We start from the raw sequence: 9,065 nt of genomic DNA on the forward strand, positions 1-9,065 counted from the left end.
AACTAGAGTGGCTTGATGAAGCAAGAATACGGGCTTTAACAGGCATGTATGCCATCAAGCAATGCCAAAAAATCTTCCATGATGCTCACATCAAAACTAAGGACCTCAAAATTGGAGACCTTGTCCTTGCATACACACTAAAACAACACACATCTAAATTGAAATGTAGGGGCATGGGACCATACGTCATTTATGATATATCCACTAGTGGAGCCCTTTGTTTAGAAACACTTGATGGCAAGCAAATGCCTAGCTAGATTAGTGGATGTTTTGTTAAGAAATATCATGAACCACTAACTTATGACATGATTGAGACACTACATCAAGCCAAGGAACAACAAAAACAAGAGGCACAAAGCCAAGAATAGGCACAAATTGAAGCCAAAGAACAGGAACATAAATGCAAACAATCCCATCAGCACACAACACAATTCAAGCACATGACTACCCAATCCACCACACAGCTCACCCCACAAATGCAAGTCAAATGTGGTCTTTCTAGCACACCATCTAATGCTCTAAATGACACAAGGGCTGACACAAACCCCATTTCCTATAAATTGTGGAGACAAGTGGTATCACCACCTCTTTCTAAACCTTCAACCATCTTAAGTGGGTTTGCAAGACAACAATCTACCATGCTAGGTTGCTGTTGCTTACCTACTTATGTTTGTGGGGTTAATTGTGTACATGAGTTTGAAGTTTTTGCAGAAAACTAGACAAGTGTATTAATGGTTTTAGGACAATCTTGGCAAAGAGCTTATCAATGTACCATCAAATGGAACAAGAATGCTGTCAAGTTGGTGGTCAAAAAGGAGAAATTGTTAATCCCTTTTTTCTCCCACAACACAACTCCATTGCCTAATAACAAACCACTACCAATTGCACCAACTCAACCACTTATACCACGCAATCCCAAATCTCTACCCTCACCTCCAACACCAACACCCATACTAGGTTATTCTCCCCCTTAACTGGTTCAAAAGTGGGCTTCCAAACATCAAACAACATCTGCCATTTTGCCATCACATAGTTTTTTTACTTTTGTCAAACATTACCCAGCCAAAAAATCTAGCAAACCTTGCACACAATAGGTGTGGGTACCAAAAAAGCTTCTACATGCTTAAAAGCTACACTGTTACATTTGGATACTCAAAACCTCATCCACAATGTCCAACAACCACTCTAATTATAGCTTCCAGCAACCCTACCAAGCCCAACAAAAGGTATCACCACCAAAGAACTTCTCTACACATGAAACCTTGGCTAGGAAGGGGAGGGCATCAATGGCCTATCCTACAAAACCCCATAAACCCCATCAAGTTTGGAAACCCCAAGCATCTATGTTTGAACACCCCACAACCATCACATCTATGACACCCAAAAAGAAGGTTGAAACAAGCACCAAGCTTGTTTGGAGACCAAAGTCTCAACCCATGCCCGCTGCACTGGCGGCGGTTGGCTTACCAAAGCTAAGCATTGCTATCCAAGCTTGCTCACTTCAAGCCAAACAACATGGAAAGAGTAGCTGTCAACCAATGCTCAGGTAAGCATCTCTAACTCAAGCAAGGACAAGTGCACCAACCTTAGCAATACATGCCCATGGACTTTGCTCCATGACCATTTTTAATTTCACAACATCTCTTACCCATGCATCTTCTTTAACGTATGATAGGGTCAATCAAGACTTTGCACAGGCACAAACTTCTTCACCCATGCACGTTCACAATTTTGACAACTCAAAACGTTTCTTGGAGGACAACCAACAAGAAAGGGAAAGAAGCTGGTGGCAGTGGATGAGTTCAAGACCGCAAACTTTCAGCCAACCATAGACAACAAGGGACTCCTAAGTCACAGGGGTCAAATTGGATGAAAAGCAATGAGTTTCAAGCAAAAAAGATTCAAAAACGGCTTTAAAAGGTCCAAAACAGGACCTTAAAAATGTCACAAATAGGAAGTCAAAATTTTTTCCTGACTACAAATGTCAAAGACAAGGGGATTCTAGAGCCAAGAATGGAGCAAAATAGGCAACTTTCAAAATTGGCCTACCCTGACAAAACCTGAGAATTGCTGAAATCTACAATCAAGCCGCATATAGCCTTGTAGCTAGTCAAAATGACGGGGAAAAAATCTATTTGGAGATGGGATACACATGGGATGTTAGTCACAACCTAATTAGCTAGGAAATTAGCCAAAGTTAAAGTAGCATCACTTAAAAGTCACTTTCTTCTATTCATTATTCACTTTGCAGTTGAGAGAGAGAGAGAGAGAGAGCTCATGAGACAAGTGATCTATGAGCTATTGTGCAAGAGCCAAGCACTCTTAGTCCATGAGCTCTCCACCAGAGCTCCATTGCACATGAGAGGTGAGTGTGAGAGATCTGAATTGTAGTGAGAGAACGGCAAAAGATATCGAGAGACCCACATGTACACATGCAATCATTGGGGCCACCACAGCCATGGCGTCCATGAGAGGTGAGTCACAAAACTTTCTACAAACCCTGAAAGAGGTATGCATGATGCACATGTTGCTTGGTGTATGTGTAGAGCAATGAAACCTAGGTTTCAATGCTAGAAGGCAAAATTGTTTGTTGGTGCATACACACTGTCCCTAAGCTGACCAAAACTTCACAAAGACCTCATCTAGGCAAGACAAACTCATATCTTGAATGTGGTCACATTTTGGCTTGGTTTATGATGAAATTGAGATATCATGGAGGTCATCCAGAGCAAGTGAGCTTTTCACAAAATCTTGTACAACATGCATGGACTCCAAATCTATAAAAACAAAACTTTTTGGAGCTCACATGTGAGCATGAAGTCTGACTTTGCATCTTTGCACAAAAACTAGATCTCATCATTTTTGAACTATTTAGAGCATGATCTTTGCATGCAATGTGATGGATTGAGACCCTACTACAACCAGCATACTAGATCTGCAATATCTTCTCATTTGGATCACTGTCATGATGAAACTACGATCTCATCTATGAGACCGTAATTTTGTCTTTGAAATGTGATCCCATCCTCAGAATAGATCTCAGGACTTTTTTAGGAGCTCAACACAATCTTGAGATGTCTTGCATGCTTGTATCATGAAGCAAACCTTGTGGATCAGCCAAAAAGCCACAAATTGGAATGAAACCATAGTTTTAGCAATGGAACCGCTTTTTTAACTCATGCTAAGTTTTCCATGTTGCTCACTTCATTTTGCATTGGGGAAGCATTGTTGGACTTGTATGCATATTACACACCCTCCACATCCTACAAATGGCACTTTTTCTAAATGAAACCCCAATTTGTGAAAACATGTTTTCATCCTATTTGACCATCTTATGATCAGCCAATGCTCATCAATTTCATTAAATGGCATCCTATAGAGGTTGCAAACATGCTCAAGGTCTCAAATTCAAAAAATCATGGATGGAATTGCAATTATCAAATGAAATTACATTTTGCAAAATGGGGATCTCATCATGTTTGAAGCCTTAGTTACATTATTTCACATTTGTTGCATGCCATTGCCTATGCTAGTCATCAATTCATCACTTTCTTAGCAACATTTGGTCAACTTTCAAATCGTGACTCCAAGTTTGAAATCACAATCTCATTGTTCTTGACTTGAATTGTGAGGATATCAAGTACTACCTAGAGATTACTCCTATGTGGGATTGTGAAGAAAAGGCAAAAGCTCAATATATATCATAAAAATCCATACAAAAAAGGTTTCCATTGAATAAAACCTAGGTTTCAAGCCTAGAAACACAAAAATGCTTATATCTTGAGAATGGAAACTCCAATTGGGATATAAATCATATCAATGGAAAAAGCATGAAATTTACTCTCAAATTCAGCATCAAGCTCACTTTCCAAAGGAGGGGTAATAAAACCATGATCTCATCCTAGGTCAATATTTTGCAAGTTTCACCTCACAACCCTCATCTATATAACTTGCAACTCACTTGTCCATGCTTGAAACATAAGGATTGCACTGCATTTGATCCAAAAATCACCTTTCAAGATGAAACCTAGGTTTCATCTCACAAATGTGGACATTTTCAAGAAAGAAGGCCAAGTCAGTGGCAAATCTCCTCAATCTCATCTTTGGGATTTACGGAAGGTTGTGGCTCACTCGAAGGGCTTGGGATCCTTTGTTTTAGGTGACGTATCAAAGCAAAAGGCACCAGTCAGATCAACTACCCATCAGTGCAAGCAACAAGAGGAAGACCTACCACCATACGTACCACTCAAAGTCAAAGCTACACGCTCTTGCTTTGTCCTCAAGGAGACCCTTCAAGAAAAGAACGTCTGCCTCTTCAAGGGCAAGTTCAAGGACGAAGAGAATAGAAGATTGCAGATAGTCTAGTTATCAGAAACCTTTCAAGAGCTAGGGAAAGAAGCCAACAACATGAAGGTCTTCAAGGAGTTAGGCCTTGATGGGTACTTTTCTCTTCCTCCTTGCGATGTAGACATCTAGAGGAGCTATGAGCTCATGATAAAAATAGACAAAGAAGGGCTGTTGGAGCTAACAGATCTAGACAATAGCAAATGCCAGGCAAAGATTTTTGAAGATTCAATGAGAAAGGCATTGGCTTTGAAAGAAGGTGAGGACAATCTGTCACAACACCTCACCCAAGAAGATCGCAACAAGGTGTTCCTTCATCTACCAGGCAAGGATAAGACCTTCAATGATATGGCAGTTGAGGAAGCTAAGCCACTACTTCAACTTTTTGCACAACACTTAAGCATGTGAAAGCCTCCCAAGTTTACTAAGCCTCACCTCAGAGTAGCCCATGCCATGAGCCTGGCGGCTTTGGGAGTGGCCCAATCCAAACCTAACTTTGCAAGGCATGTGCTAGAAAATCTGATTAGTCATTAAAAATCTTCCAATGTAAAGAATGAGCCTTCTCTATATGCTAGTCATATGCTTACCCGTATAGCATGTCAAGCCTTGGATGCTATAGAAAAATTGACAGTGTCCATCTCTCAAGAACTTGAGCTACCATGCCCGCTTAGAAGAATCACCATTGCACGGGGCAAGACCAAAGTTGCAATGGCACAAAAGGAAAGTGAAGACTCATAGAAGATGGAAAAATTTGATCTTTCTAGTGATTGGGAAGAAACCACAACCATCCTTGCACACATCAAGCCAATAATGAGGGATTTTGAAGCAGTTAGGAAGTGGCTTCAAGAGAAACAAGGGGAGCTTGAAAAGCTTCAAAGCCAGAGTGATTTACCCTTAAAGAAAAGACGTTGTAAGACCTCTTGTCCTCCTATCCACATGCCAACAAAACATGCTAAAGAGGAACGCATGGAGGACGTACATGATCTCTTATAGACTCAAAAGATAATGCACACGGTGTTCCTTACACACATCAAGGGATTGCTAGAAAAAGTACGCAAGGGTACTTGCAAGAGGAGGGCCACTAAACCAGCAAAAATGTCAATGCCCATGGAGACAAGGGCATCAAAGTGCCAAAAGAGCAAAATGGCCCATGCAAAAGAAGCTGCCAATGTAATCAAACCAACAACCACCCAAAAAGGTGGAGAACCCAAAACCATCAGTCTCTCTAACCCTAAACACACACAACGCACCATGGAGTGGGCACCAAACCCAATCCTTTGCCACCCGCCTTCTATACCCTCAACCACAACAACCCCACCACTACCCACACAGCCCAAGGAGCCCAACCCAATATTTTGGCATCCCCCAACATCTTCCATCCCTATCCCATAGGAACAATGAGAGGTGAAGCACCAACAACAACCTCCAACGGAAGATCTTTTGCCAACACAACAAGAGCCAGGGACTCAAAAAGCATTTTTCTCTTTTGAAACAGAGGCTTGTCAGGATCCCTTCCTTAGATGGCTTCCTTACTGCTCACACCGCCTCACTTGCCCTCCAAAGACAACTCTTGGTTTGACCACACCACCTTCCTTAACATGGCAGAAAGTAAATCTACATCTGGTCAACAAAGACCTATGCCTCAAGGTGAGTGGACTAGTGAAGCACAAAGCAAGCCCAAAAACTTATATTTTGACCAGCCAAACAATGGAAAACAAACCAAAACTATGCCAACATCTATTGCCACCACAATGAATGAGCCTTCTTCCCAAGAAGAGATGAAACCAATGGAGAAGAAACCCACAACAAAACTTGAAGAAACCTTGGTGGATGTAATCATGGTAGAAGCCTTGGAGCAACCACCCTCCACCCCACCAATGGCAAATGAGCCTTCTATGCAAGAGCCTCCTACAGAGCTTGCTAAAGAAGCAATAGAGAAGTCCACATCACCCCAAGAGGAACCAGCCCAAGAGGCTACCAAGGACTCAAAGCGCATGCCAACAACGGAGAATGTGCCTCTAGGCCAAGTCATCAACCTTGACATAGAATTGCCTGTGGTAACAACTACATCAATTTCATTGCTTTCTACTAATGATATAACCAAATTTTCATAGGTTAATCAAGAAACCAAAAAGGTGGTCAAGACACTAGCACTAGAGGCAGCTGAGCTTAAAGGCAAATCTATCATGACTACAGAAGCGCCAAGGCAAATACCTCCTGCCCAAACATTGGATGAAGCTTGCACAAGCTCCCAACCTCTCCAACAAGCAAGAGAGATCAGTCTACAAGAGTTACTAGCTATCATTGTCAAACACCTAAAGAATGTGTAGCAGCACCATCAAACGAATAAAACCATGCTAAAGACCTATCAACAATTGGCGCTCACTTGAGCAAAAATAAGCAGTGCTCTCACTCAAAAGAATCAAGAGCTTTCTCTAGAGATTGCGTTCGAGCAAAGTAGGTATGAAGCTGAATGTATACAAAGCAAAGATTTTAGCACCAGCTTGCTTGAGATGCAAGATTAAGCAATCAAAGCTGAAGTAGAGCTTAAAACAATGGAGCTCTATAAAGTAAAGTACAAAATCACATAAGAAGCTACCAACTAGGCGACAACACATTTTAATGCTCTACTCTCACAATTCTTATGTGATCCACTTGCTGCTACACCATCAACCAATAAGAAGGTGGCCAACAGCTGAAGGTAGCAGAAGTGGAGTGCACCATGCTCAATACGGTCTTCTTAGACCAAGAGGAGAAATACAAGGAGGAAATAAAGATATTGAAGGTGGAGGTGGCGGCTCTTAAAGAAGGTGGATTGAAACCCCTCCCAATGGATGCCCTTCCTGACTTTTCAAGCCTCCAGCAAAACATAGAGGATTGAGCCAACAGTACTCCTAAAGATCCAACTAAAACCCGCTTGGAGTCCTTGGAAACAACATCAATTTCTGTACTACATTAGCTTGAAGATGATCCACAAAAAGATATAGATGCTAAAACAAACAAAATTGCAGAAATCAACATGGAATGGGAGTAGCGCATCATCAAAAACACCAATATTCACTTCTATGGATATGGTTATGTGTACGCCAAATATCATATTCCTCTGCTTCCACTTCCTCTTTTGAAGCAGCAAAGCCAAGCAGCCATTGCCCGTGTGAAGCTGTATTGCCCTGAAGATTAGCTTGGTGGCTACTATAAGGTTGATGTCAACAATTAGTGTGTACCTGTTGTCATGGCCAATCAACTGCCATGGAGCATGAGATGGTTTGGTAAATACCCATGGATATTAATAGTTATGCCACGGCACCAAGGGAGATGCACATAAATCCAGTCTTTTGTCCTTGTGTGCGCCGCTGGTCATGGAGGTCATTTGCTAATGTAGTCCGCCATTGCCCCGTGTACCTCAACTATCCTATCCTCAACCATCCTCCACTCAATAATCTCCCATCAAAAAGCTATATGCTTTGAGAATTTGAAGATACAGTGGATAAGCTCCATGCTATCCCCAATTTGAATTGTCAAATGCTGATTGAGATTTGCAAAATGATCATTGCAGTCATCACCACCTTCAAGAACTCAAAAGGCAACAAAGGCCCCCCTAAACCAAGTTTTTTGAAGGCAGCGAAGGATTATGCTAGAAACTCTTGCATGCGCCCCCCCATGAAGTTTTGATGGGAATGTTTAGTAGGTTTCATTTTTTTCCATCACACCTTCTCCTCACCTTTGAAGAAGCTTTCTATACAGGGTTTTTTGACCAGCTGAGCCTAAGCCTCAGCTTTAAACCTCTAATTATTGACTATGAAACCCAATATGTAGCATATAAAGCCATTAAAGATGCCAACCCAATTGACCTCTATTAGTTCAGATACAAACAAGGTCAATGGTATGAAGATTGGCAAGCCGGCATTGCTCGCATAGTAGAATAAAAAAATCAAGATAGAGCCCATGCTCAGCAACCCCACTGCTGTTAAATAATTAAATAATATCTTGTCTAAACCCATTTTGCTTTGTATATACCCTTTCTCCCTGCATTGTTGTCTCCCTTGGGCCATCACTTTAGTGCCTAGGGATGGGCACTACAATGAAAAGGGGGGAATGTTGCAGAAAGCAACAGATGTTGTGGCAAAGCGACAGACAATGACAAAAACGGACGAGGCTGTTGATGTTGACAAACGGAGAATGATGCAAAAGAAGACAAAGCAAGCAGAGGAAGAAGCAGTTGAAGACAAGCCAAGTGGGCAAGGAGAAATAAAAGGTGAAAGGAAGTGGGGAACAAAGGAGGCCATTGAAAATTTCTAGCCTATGGGCTTGTAAATCTTGACAAGCCTAGGACAATATGAATCAAAAAGGATCATGTATTGTAAAAAGAGCTTTCATGTGTAAAGTTTAGGGCTTTTTGAGCTAGGAAACTAGTGGGAACCACCCCATTTTTTTTGGATATTAGTATAAAAGCCAAAAAAAAACTAAACTAGCAATTTTTTTGGATACAAGGAGAAGAAGAGCTAAAGTAGGAGAAGAGCTTCTTTGGTGATCCTTCCCAAGCTTCCTACACTCATTATTTGTAATCTTTGATCAAGATAATGCAAGGTCTATGCTCTCTAATGTTTATGTTGCTTACTTTCATCTTTTATTTGTTGTTATGCTGTGTGGAATGAATGAAAATGTCATTTCAAAGTTTTGTCTAGAAGAGGTCGTATCTTGAGTTTGGTGCATATCTTGAG

General features: G+C 41.3%; 1 pseudogene; it reads left to right on the top strand.

Moving 5' to 3' along the window:
- Positions 1-6,182: 6,182 nt before the first annotated feature.
- On the top strand, positions 6,183-8,204 carry LOC148016810 (uncharacterized; annotated as a pseudogene).
- The last annotated feature ends 861 nt before the right edge of the window (positions 8,205-9,065 follow it).

The sequence above is a fragment of the Lygodium microphyllum genome, chromosome 22 (genome assembly GCF_053477565.2).
Source record: "Lygodium microphyllum isolate KBCC chromosome 22, Lygodium_microphyllum_v1.1.10, whole genome shotgun sequence".
NCBI lineage: Eukaryota > Viridiplantae > Streptophyta > Polypodiopsida > Schizaeales > Lygodiaceae > Lygodium > Lygodium microphyllum.